Below are 12,914 nucleotides of genomic sequence, written 5' to 3' on the forward strand. Positions count from 1 at the left end.
GTTAAATCCCAGGGGATTGCACGTACTTAGAATCAAATGTATAAGATAATGCAATGTAAGTCGCTTTGGATAAAAGATTCTGCCGAATGCATAAATGTAAAATGAAAAAAAATGTATTGTTTTATTTGAAATACAGTAAACAGAAAGAGACAACACATTTACAAGGAAAACTAGTTAAGAAAAACAGGGGGAAAGCGTAATTTTACAGTTTATTTCCCAGCTGCAGCAAGCTCCATCCCAGCTTCCAGAAACCTTTTTTAACAAGATTTCTGTTTTTTTACAGTTCATTTTTTTAATACGGTCAAAAACAAAAGAAAATCAAAAAGACAACAAATTTACAAGAAAAATGGGTAAAACTATTTAATATATATCCTTGTATCCTATAATTTACACACAAAAAAGTTAACGTTATATTTCTGTTTTTCCAGATTACAGAAAATTTCTTTTTTTTACGGATTTGTTTTACAGTATACACAAATAAACACGTCAAATCATGTTTATGTATCAGGTCTTTGTTTTAAGGATATTTTAACATCCTTACATTTAACATTCGAAATGTTATTTGATTTTAAGCTTTAACTTTTCCTTCTCTATCGCCATCTATTTGTAAAACATAAAATTGCTGTCAATTTTGTCAAACTGACATTTCCAAAATTCCAAAGCTGCAATCTGTTACCTTTTTTGGTTTAAAATGAATAAAAATGAGTTGAGCAAGTAAAGTAAAAGAAAAGGCGATTCACAGTTGTGCTGTCGGGTAGGATTTAGCAAGACGGGTAAGTCTGACACCATCAAGGCTTAAAACTTTTTTATGTGTTTCAAACAGAGATGGCGACAGCATGCAAAGTTGAGGATTGCTGCTTTAAATACAAACACAAAATGCCAAAAAACACTCGTTGTGTGCAAAATGTGTTGTAAATAATATCAACCCAACATTGTACATCACAGCCGTGCTGATATTCACTATAACAGCACGCTTGTGTAATATTTGAAATTGTTTGATCCCACCAGCCCAAAGTAGAAACTCATATTCATCTCATGTTGATATTGTCATTCGTCCTTGGTTTCTCACGAGCTGTTGATTTCCTGAGGTTTGGACATGATGCTATTTTGATGCTAACCTCTAACATTCAGCATCGGCTCGCCGGCATGCTAAACGCGTGGAGTGCGCGGACTTAGTCTTGACTTGCATGTAACAAGGTTGCACTAATTGAAGCAGGAAGTGGTGTGCATGTTTAGCACCGAGTGGGCTTGAGGACCCAGGAATTGATCCGAACGGGACTGGATCCTGTTTCTGCCTCCAATTCCTCCAGGTCTTGAGTTAATCCAGCTCCAGTCGCGGCGTGAGGATGGGCCGGGGGGGGCAGGGAAGCGTGCATCCGATCGCAGAGTTGGCAACACCTGCGGCCGAGAGGATCAAAGAAGCTGCAGTTAAGCCACACGCTGGATCCGTGTCACACTATATTCTGAGGATATTATGTGGCTCTCAGTAGCTGCAGCAGCTGGTCAGTTGGACACCGGCGGATCATGTTTGGCTTGTAAGGTGCTCTCTGAAATCGTGGCGCGGTGTTTTTCAAGGTCAGAGAGATGGTTCTGTTTGGATCCGAACGTGACATACTGTATGTAGCAGACATTACAAGTGTGAACAACAAGTCCAATATTCAGATTTAGATATGATCTAGCTGCCTTTTTTGAAAAAGAGATCATCGAGAGTCGCGTCTGAAAAGGATAGTCCATCCAAAATTAAAAAATAAACATTTATTCACATTTATTCAATGTCTTGACCACTCTCATGTCTTTCAAAAGCTGCGAAAGAAGATATTTTGAGAAATGTCTCCGTGGTTTTGTGTTCAAACCATGGAAAAAGCATCTTCATCATGTTTCATGTTTTCAACATTCCTTAAAATATCTTCTTTTGTGTTCTAAATTTAAAAGAAAGCCAAACAAATTTGGAAAGACACAAGGGCAATGATGAAATAATTTACATTATTGGGTGAACACAATCCCAACAAACGACGTTGGTCAATGTCTTGACCTGTTTTAGCGTAGCGCCATCTGAAGTTATTACTGCTCAATCACTGTAACGTCAATCATATTTAGATTTAGAAGATGTTTCTACCTTATAAATGGACAGCAGCCCCTCTGAGACCCCCAAAGCATCAAAGCAGCACAAGCACAGGACACAATGAAACACTTTCTGTAGCGCTTTGGCTCGCTGACATGTGTTCTGGAAGCTATCAATGACATTAATGTTATTCAAGCTCTCAAAAACAATAAATGGTCATTGCTAATAATGAAGATTACATAATGTAAAAACAGGCCGGCAATTAGGCTGCACATGAGCTACGTGTGTTCAGAAAACTTTGCCCGAATAAAGAGGTTAATGACTGCAATGTTGTTTTTCACAAGAAAAAGGTTCGGTCTGATATTTATAAGTTGTATTCAATCCCTCATGGGAAAGGGTGCCATGGCTTTACAATAGTGGTTGAACTTAACATGAAACTTAAAAAATGAACTTATTTACCTTTAGTTTCACTGTTGGGTTTTGCAGTGTGCTTATTAATGATCAAACAAAAACTATTTATAGTTAGATGAAGGCTTATTTTTGTAAGGGATGCTGATGTCTTCTGTAATGGACACTTTAAAAAGGTTCTTTACAGACACATACGAACCATTTTTGGAGAACCATCATACCTTTTTATAATCTGTGAAACCGATTTCGTCCTAAAGAACCTTTTGTAAAACAGAAAGGTGCTTCAGAGGATTCTTTGATCCTGTAGATTAATCTTTTGCGTCCATAAAGAACCTTTAACATTTCTGTTTCACAAAAGGTTCTTTGTGGCAAACAACAAGGTTCTTTAGATTATAAAAGTTAAGAAAATGATCATTCTATAAAGAACCTTTGGTTTTGAGGAACCAAAAATGGTTCTTCTGTGGGATCGCTGTGAGGTGTATGGCATCATGAAGCACTTTTAAGAGTCTAGTGGACATTTACTGTCATTGGTATATAAAATTGAAATCAACTGCTTCAGACGTTTTCTCTATTCAAGCAGTATTTGTGTTTTCGCACCACAGTCAATGATCAGGAACCTTTCAGAAAAACAGCTATTTAAAGAAAGTTATTCTGCGACCACACATGACCTTCACTTTGAGCGGCAGAAATAGAAATGGAATCCTCTAAAATCAAATATTTACATTTCAAATTAATAAGTTATAAACGAGGACATTTTATACATACATTTGACATAAGATGTGACAGGTGCATGCATGATGCTGAAGTGTTTCTCTGCAAGGTTTTCCAGAGTAGAATATAGCATCAACAAAGACACTCCGTTTCTGTGACTTTACAGGACGGTAAAGTAGCAAACACGATAATGTTACTCTGGTGTACCTGTGTTTATGTTTGTTCCTTCTTAGAGGTCACGAACCTGTTCTCTTCGAGGGGCAACAGTGGTGGTCCTGACCCCCAAGGTAAGACGTTACGTTGTATTTTCTTATTAAGGAAGCAGATTAAAACTTGTTGGTGCTGTCATTGAATAATTCATTTCTTTAAGTCAACGTGGAATCAAAACTGAATTGGTGGAGCATTGTGTCGGCAGCACAGAAGTAACGGGTTCCCACATACTGACGCAACCAGTGTCATATATATTCACATACATGTAACACTGTGAACAGATATGAACATGCGTTTGCACACGTGCAGTCCACCTGTTTGTCCAGCCCTGGGTCATTGATGATGCACCGTACATCTGAGCCTTTGAAACACACTCTCATCATGTTACTAACACTTGCTGTCTATATAGTGTCGCCAAACAAAATCTTTGAGAGATGTAGTTTTACCACACAGCTGCTGTGAATGTCTGTGAACAGCTGTTAAAACGACAGAGACACCTGTGACCCGTCTACAGTGGCATCTTCACGTTTTCCTCAATTTTAGATGAATAGAGGCTGAAAATGTTCACAAAAGATGATATTCTAAGAAACGTGCACAGTGGAAGTCAATGGGGGGTCAGTGTTGTTTAGTTATCGACGTTCTTCAAAATGTTCTGCAGCAAAGAAGAGTTTTTGCGTGAATTGCACTCTTAAAAAATGTGCTTCAAAAGGTTATTTCGATGCCATAGAAGAACCTTTGACATCTGAAGACCTTTCTGTTTCACAAAAAAGTTATTTGTGGGGAAAAACGGATTATAGAAAAAGTAAGAAAGAGATGGTTCTTCAAAGAACCTTTGACCGAATGGTTCTTCAATGGCATCGGTGTGAAGAATCTTTCAAGCACCTTTATTTGTAAGAGTGTATCACAATTTTTGCACAAATATAGCATGACAGAATATACAGTAAACTTCTCCTGGAGGTTTCATAAAGAAATATTTTCTTGCACAATATTTACGTGCGGGTCAATCATGGGGTCAATGATCCACCACCCTGAAGACGGCAACGTTATTGCACATCTATTCTCTTTTCTTTGACATCTTTGGGTGCAGTCACCTGCAGGTGAATGTCATGTTGTCGGACAGCTCGAGACGCCCACGAGGACCTCGATCATTTAATACACACCGCTTTAACGACAGAAGGAGCGGGCCGCAGAAGATGCGACCGAGAATAGAATGAAGAGAACGAAAGAGAAAAGGTTTCAAAAGAGAAACGGGATCCCTGCGTTTCACAAAGACAATTGGCTTGGAGGGATCATTGTGCACAGAGAAAGACCAGAGCTTCCAAAAGAAGATGAGACTTCAACATCGCAGCCCGAGGGGCCGAACGCACACAAAAAAAGACTCTGCAGACCACAAGAAGATGAAGATGGGCTGGATCGTGACACATGTCCCAGCTGGGCGGCTCGCGCTCGCTGCTCTTTGGTGTGTCGTCCGATTACAGTCACTGCTTGATGGTATTGTACTGTATGTGGGCGAGAAGATGAAAGATTTAAAGGGAATGGTGATCATTTTAGACGTTTTGAAGGTGGATGGAAACAGTTTTATGATATTGATGGATAGTTTTGCTATGGAAGAAAAGATAAAGCTTATCAAGTGGCACCAGTTTTATTGAGCCATCAGAACCTTGAGGTGTCCGTTTGTGTGTTGTTGGATCAAATGATCCTGAAGTTATGTACATGTAACTGTCCACGTGAAGCAAGCTTAAAGCCACAGGTCACCCAAAAATTTTATTTTTACATTATTTACTCATCCTGTATGACACAAAATAAGATATGTTGAAGAATGTCGATGACCAAACAACTCTGGCCACCGTTGACTTGCATTGTATGCACACCAAAGCACAGAGACATTTCTCAAAATATCTTCTTGTGTGTTGCACAGAAGGTTTTGAATGACATGAGGATAAATACGACTTGTATTCCTTAAATCTGCACACTAAAAGCAAAAGTGTGTATAAGTCTTGAAGACGTGAGAATCTGGATCTTCATGCTTCTCTCAATCTTCTGCCTTTCAGTCGCACGAGAGCATTCATACAGTACGGTATTGTCATTTTCTTTTGGTTTGTGTGTCCACTTCAGCAGAAGGGCTTTAATGGAGGGTTACAGTGTATCAAGGGAAGTAAACAAGAGCTGTGTGTTTTGTTGCCAGAGAAGAACGGTGATTCCAGGTGTTGAAGCCAAAATCCATATGATGCTACACACACACACACACACACACACAGCTGTGGTGAATTACTTGAGACCACCAACACAACCTGTTTCTCCACACGCTCATTTGCGCTGTTGTTTCTGCGTGTCCACATGATGGCGATGAGAAACAGTTGAAGGAAAACAGCACGTGTTCCAATTCTTGTGATGTGACTGTGTAGAAGACATCCGAACTCCAAAAATACAATTTCGAGCATCATACAAGCTGCGCAAGAAAGCCTGCGAGAAAGCCAAATTGCATTTTTTGGCGATTGCATTATTTATTTGGATTTGAATGTTTGCATTTGTCTACATGAAATAATAAACACGCAATCAGAATCAACTTCATCAAATTCCAATTCGTGGAAATAGTGTAACAGCCATAGGAAGATGTTTGTGGTGACCTCTGGGTTCACGTGAATGTCAGGGTTCACTGGAGGTCATGTCTAGGGTTGATGTTTGGGTAAGAGTCGTGGAATGTTTCGGAGTCGCCCCGAGCTCAGAGTACAAAGGTTCAAGATCCTAAATATGTCATTCATATAGTTTAAATAGTAAAGCTGTGTGTGCAATCCGAGACTGTCATCTCCAATTCTACTGCTGTGCATACCTCAGAGAGCTCTGAATACACGAGAAGAGCCTTCACACACACAGCTTCTACAAAAACAATGGCCTGAACATTTCAATAGTGATGGTAGAAAGCCACTAGATGTCCCTCTGTAAGCACCGGACTCCACATTAAAGGGACAGTCCACCCAAAAATTTATATTCTGTCATCATTTAAGCTTGTTGTGCAAACCTGTATACGTGACTTGTTATAAAATGTCATAAACTATTTTCTTTTCAATTTTGGATGAACTGTCCCTTTAACATTCTTACTTGGATTACTGTATCCCTTTAAATATTGCGTATTCAATGATATATTATTGAAAATGTTTTAAAACAACGTTTTTGCAAATGAACTCTTCACTTGATTCCGATTGGCCAGACGTGACATTCCAAGAGGTTATATAAGAAATAACGAACATCCAGCTGGTTGTTATCACAAAATAAACACCGCCAGGATGAAGCTGAATGTTAGTACTGACCAATCGGAATCAAGTTCTCCAGAGAGTCATATTTAACGTACTGTAAATAAAATGCAACTACATTTGAATTCGCTCCATTTAACGTCGTCATTCTTGAATTTACACGCGAAGACACATTTACAGACGTGTGAGGCATTCGTAAACATGTTTATTTTGCTTGTGTATAGTTCCTAAAAATAGACTCTCACTTTGCCTACCTGGTTATCTTTGATATTTTGAGAAACCGTTCTGGTTGGGTTGGTGAGAGAAATAGCTATTTGTACTGTGATTGTTTCATGTTTTTCTAATGAGGCTTTGGCCGTGTTGTTCAATAATGGAGCGAGCTGTTATAGATAAACACAGATGTGTGTTCACAGTCCAGCACATTCAGCAACCGGCTTTCATTTGCAATCTCTGCCGCAGTCTCTGCCAAAAACAACAACCGAATAACTCAAGAAAACGGATTATTGTGTCACTGGTTAAAATCAAGGTGCTTTAATAGTCTGTAAGACAGCCCGGCGGTCCGCTGCTGACATTAAATCAAAACTATTAAGAGTTTGGAATGCTGGAATCTGTCGTGAAAAAGGTCAATTAGAGGAATGTCCAGAAATAAAATCGTTTATTTACCCTCGTGTCATTCACATTTAGTCATTTAGCAGACGCTTTTATCCAAAGCGACTTACAAAGAGTTCAGGGAGCAATAAGCGATATGTCATACAAGAGCAATAGTACAATAGATGCTAATACAAAGTTACTAGTTTCAATAAAAGTCAGAACAACACCTGTCTTCACTCTTTTCTTAAGCATTGACATTCAGAGGCTGTTTACAGGAAAACTGAAACCGTAAAAAAAGTTTACACGGAAATTATGGGACTGAAAAGGCAAACTATTGAAAACGGGTCTCAAAGTGCAACTTTTTGAAAACACAGCCGTTTTGGTTTCCATGTAAACTGCAGGACGGAACCTTCTGAAAAGGATGACGTCACGCGCATGCCTATGACGCGCTCGGTATAGCAAAAACAATATGGCGGATTCCCGTAGTGTGAGACCAGCGGAGGCATTCGCCAGACATTAAACACACATATACGTCGACCAACGGTATTAAAAAGCACGTTTGTCTTATAACTGTGCATGTGTTTGTGCTGAGGCACGTCTTGTTTCTTTACACAACAACATCGCCATCCACTGGCGTGCCGTGCGTACTGCAGCGTTTTCATGCGTTTTCCTGGATCCGTGCAGACCGTTTTGATAACGCTGTCATGTGTATGTGAAACTTGTGTGTCATTTCATCATGTAGTGATGGCCTCTGAGTCTATTGAACATTGTTGGACACATACTAAAGACTCAAACGAATGCATTGAACCCGCATGGTGGGCCCTGCACACATTAGTGAGCAACTTTTTTTTGTGATGGTGAAGCATGTTTGTGCGCTGAGTTTGATGCTCGGCTTCTTCATGTGAACAGCACACCGACGGTCAGTCAGATACACAGCGAAATAATGAAGATTTAAAGCCTCATTATATCTCTTTATGCGATCAGAAGTGTAGACATTTCATGATCCCTGTTGAAAAAAACAGCACATGCTGCTTAGGATGGTTTTGAAGCATGGTAGCTGGTTTGCCATCGAATGCCATCTAGAATGATCTGTACCTCAACGGCATGACACGTTTGACTTCAATTGATTGATAATGATTTCAAAGTGAGCCTTTGAAACTGTCGAAGTTTCAACATTCATTTACCAGACGAGATGAGCAGAAGTTACACCACAGAAGAAGAATCAGGAGACGATCCATTAAAGAAAACAGGTTTTAAAAACATCTGATGTCTGTGTATTTTCAGGTTTAATCATGGTTCATATAATCTCTAACAGTGGGGTTTATCGGAGGTCTGTCCATCACGCGGCAGGTGATTGACATGAGGCCGTGGCCCCGGGGTCGAGTCCTCAGCGAGTCCGATGTAGGTGAGTCACGGATTGCATGTTGTAACCTCTAACCTCTCACCTCTGCCCCCTGCAGGGTAAATGACTCATGTTACTTTGATTTAGAGGAAACTAAGGTTATGTTCGCAATAGACAATAGTGTACAACTTAGTGCACAGTTCAAAGTGCCTTTACATATTAGAAACTATCAGTGTGATTGTGTCTCGATATGCACACATGTTTTTTGTAAAGTATGCTATAAAAACAACATAAATATCGTAATTTACCTACAACCTGTCCGGGAAATCACCCCATCATTTTTAATCTATATGCATGAGTTATTTTGGTTAGACAGGTCTATTTGGTTTACAAAAGCAAAGACGTCATGATATTTGTCATTGGTTAAAAGATTGTGCTAATGTCACCCTCTTGTGGCACAAACTTGCAATTACGCGTCTTCTGTGATTGGTTTATTGTGTAAGTGACATTTTTTACAATTATAAACAATTGAGCTTCATTTATTCGACTTTTTGAGACTTCTCCAGTGTTTTTTGAGTAACATTTATTTCACATTTCTTTAAAGCGGAATTCGGAAGAGATTTGCCCATCATTTTCTCATCTCTCAGTCGTGAGATTAAAAGTCTGTCATTTTCTGCATATCTGAGGTATTTCTCTTCACACTCACGTGTTTATACAATGAATATAATTTGCAATCAAATGTGATGCCTTTCATGTGTGTTCATTTTCTGGCTTGGTAATATTTTGAAGATTTTACTGTACAGTTTTCTGCTGATCTGAATCATACGCTTCCACATGTTCACATGGCATTAATCACGACCAACTCGCTCATCCAGAAGAGCTACTTCACAGCTGGATGTGCAGAGGTTCTAAGGGACAGTACATATTACACACATATACTGTACATGACCTTCATACATCCTCTCTCAGCAGCTGTATCTCTATTCCCCTCCCTCTGGTGCTTTCACTCAGGTCTGGTGTGCATCCCTCGGGTGCTTTCACTCAGGTCTGGTGTGCATCCCTCGGGTGCTTTCACTCAGGTCTGGTGTACACTCGGCTATGTTAATGATGACTGCACTGCAAACATCATGATAATATCCTCGCTGATGTAGAAGATGATGGTGTTGATGTCTTCGTTTATTTTCAGGGGGACCTCAGCTCATACGTAGTCGACATGTGCGGGGTCTCTAATCTGACTCGCACATCAGTCTGGTGGTGGAAGCCACGGGAAGCAAGAGCATTGATGTATGTTTGTGCCGAGAGCGGTCGATTCGTAACAGAGTTTATTGTGTGCTGACCCTGACAAAAAACTGATGATATATGAAAACCTGATATATATATATGACTGCTATTCCACAGACAATTTTGGATCGAATCAACTTTATAAAATAAAATAAGTAGAGTCGTTATAATTATTTTGCACAGTAGCTCAAGTATTAATATATTGTTAGTATGCAAAGGCAATAAAAGAGGGATTTCATACATAATCTGTGTCAAAATGTGAATGTTAAAATGAGATATTACTTCTGAGAAGAGTGTTGCAGTGATATTTGTTTTTTAATGCAATGACTGAAAACATTTCGGAGGCACTTTACAGTGCCTATGTCAGCATTTTGACATTAAGACCAATATTACGGTTTATATAACTTCATATCTTATATAGTGTCTGATCGTCTGGGTCTTAGGGAATCTTATAGTCTTTATATTTAATAAGGAATCATTTTTATCTTGTAACAATATCAGTCAGTGGCCAGACTTGGATTAAAAGAGCAGATTGAGTGTCTGCTCTGTTGGTTTGTCTTAAATGAAACACACTTCTTCAACATTTTGTTTTCACTTGTAGCTGAAAGTTATTTTCTAAAGCTAAAGGTATTTTCCAGTTACCACGTTTTCCAAATTGTGTTGCCGTGTGTGTGGAAATAGCCTCACAGCAACCTGCAACTCTTATGAAGTGAATACAGCAGTCATTGCGTGAGACAGAACCTTCTCAACACACTAAACATTATATCACACTTTTATTTGATTCTGTTTAGGTTTAGTCTGGTCTTCACGTTACTATCATTTCTCCAGGTTTGTTGGATGTTCTCCGAACGTCACCAGCAGCATTGTTTGTTGTCCGGCATTGAAATGTGATTCGTCATCAGAAACAATAAGAAGGTTTATTATAGTTCATCAGGTTATAAAAGCCGAACGGATGTTGACAGTCATCCAGTGCCACGGGCTCATGTGGCAGCTTGTCACATCTGTCAACACTGCCAACTCAGACAGGGTGTTGTTGTGTTTTGGAAGTTAATTGGGAAAACTTTAGATGTGATTATGTGAGAAAGATTCCTCCAGACGCCACATGGATGCACAGGATGGGCTGTGACCTTGAGACACCTTTGGTCCTCAAATGCTTCTCTATGTGTCTGGTACCAGACGGTAAAATAGAGTCTCTCATGGGAAGTTCATTGTGCCCTCGGCTCAAACATCTTGCGCTGTGACCTTTAGTCATGCAAAAACATCTCTTTAAATGCAAAACATTGTGATGTTTCATAGAGCTGAACTGAGTTTACTTTGACTCCATTTGATAATCAAGTGTTTATTTAATGTAAATATAAATATATGTTTTAACTGGATAGGGCAATGTACATAGGATTTGTTCAAGAATATTAGGATTAGTAATCCCGCTGAAGTATATTCTGCTGCGAAATATTTCCATAGTTTCTGACCTTATTTCACTCTGTGACGAATTTTATTTATAGTCTGTTATTTGGGCATTTTTGGGGACATAGACATTAGTCTTTCACGGCATGCTGTGTGGTGTTATTGAGCTTTTTCCGGACTGTTCCTGACACAATCACATTCAGGTGCAGCTGTCAATGACAGGTGTCATTCGCTCTTCAATATGAGTTTGATTGATAGGATGTGCAGTGTTTCTCTCCCCTCATAGAAGCGATGTCTCTCATCCCTTACAAAAACTCTCTCTCGCCCCTCTTAGAAGTAATATATTCTCTCTCGTCCCTTACAGAAACACTTGCCCCTTATAGAAGCTGTCTTCTCTCTCGCCCCTTACTCTGTCTCGCCCCCATAAAAGCACTTTTTCTCATGTAAGCTGTGTCGCATTAGCTCTTTCTCTCTTTATCTCTCTGGCTCAACTTCTCACACTAAACCCTTTACACCAGGCATTTATTTACCTCTATATGACAGGGCCATATTTTTATCCTTATTTACAGTGTCTTGACAGACAGTATTCACACGCCAGGAAGAATTTCTCTAACCGCCGCTGTAAAGGAAGCAATGATGTCAAAAGAAATTGAGAGTTGGATGTGATCCACCCTCAGGGAAGGACAAGTATCATGTGCCAGTGTGCTTCTTCAACACAGTGAGTCTTGCATAACGTGTTAGATAATATAATAATATAATATGTTCATTTCCCAAGCCTTCTGACAGCTCAGATCGAGGTTCTTGTGATCACCTTCACATGTCAATCAATGTAAATCAGTGACACGGTGTTTCTTCACACAACCTTTAGTTTTTTCATTAAGCTCTCAGCTAAAGGTGGACGGACATTTTATCCATCAGTGAACATCAAAAGAACTTGTTTACCTCTAGTGATTAAAGCCATGTGACTTATTACCAGTCATGAGAAAAATATTACTAGACTCATCTTCCTTTGATCATCAGTATATGTAAAACTAACATTTTTTACATTCTGGACATTCAGAACATCCTGCCTTAAATAAAAAACTGCCTTTTAGCATGAATATGCTAGTCTTGTCGGAGCCAATAGCCTTGCACTTAAGTGCTCCGACATATGGCGCTGTTCGCTCCGGGCGACCCGAGTTTGAGTCCCGGCTCGAGGTCCTTTCCCGATCTCCCCCCCTCTCACTTCACTTCCTGTCCTTTCTATGAAAAGCTGTCCAAATAAAGGCAAAAACGCCCCAAAAATGTATCTTTGAAAAAAAAGAATATTCTAGTCTTAACCATATCTAAAAACTGGCGAGCTCTTAAACTATATTTGCATTTGGAAGAGGAAAGCTTTCCACATCTTCTGCCAACACAGAACAATTATTTGTATGACATCATCCTGCACTTTAGCTTCTCGTCAAACTCCAGGCAGAGATGTAAATGAACTGTGCGATCAAAATCGCCTACATACTATTAAGTAGGCGATATTGAGTATGAGCCACGAGTAGTATGTCAGAACAGTAGGCGAGAAATACCCGGATGGTCTACTGCTTCCGCTGAGATTAGTGAGTGTGCATCAGAGGGACATCTCTATCCCATGATGCCACGGTGGCTGAGCAACGGTCAAGAT

Source organism: Barbatula barbatula (assembly GCF_947034865.1).
Source record: "Barbatula barbatula genome assembly, chromosome: 24".
Lineage (NCBI taxonomy): Eukaryota > Metazoa > Chordata > Actinopteri > Cypriniformes > Nemacheilidae > Barbatula > Barbatula barbatula.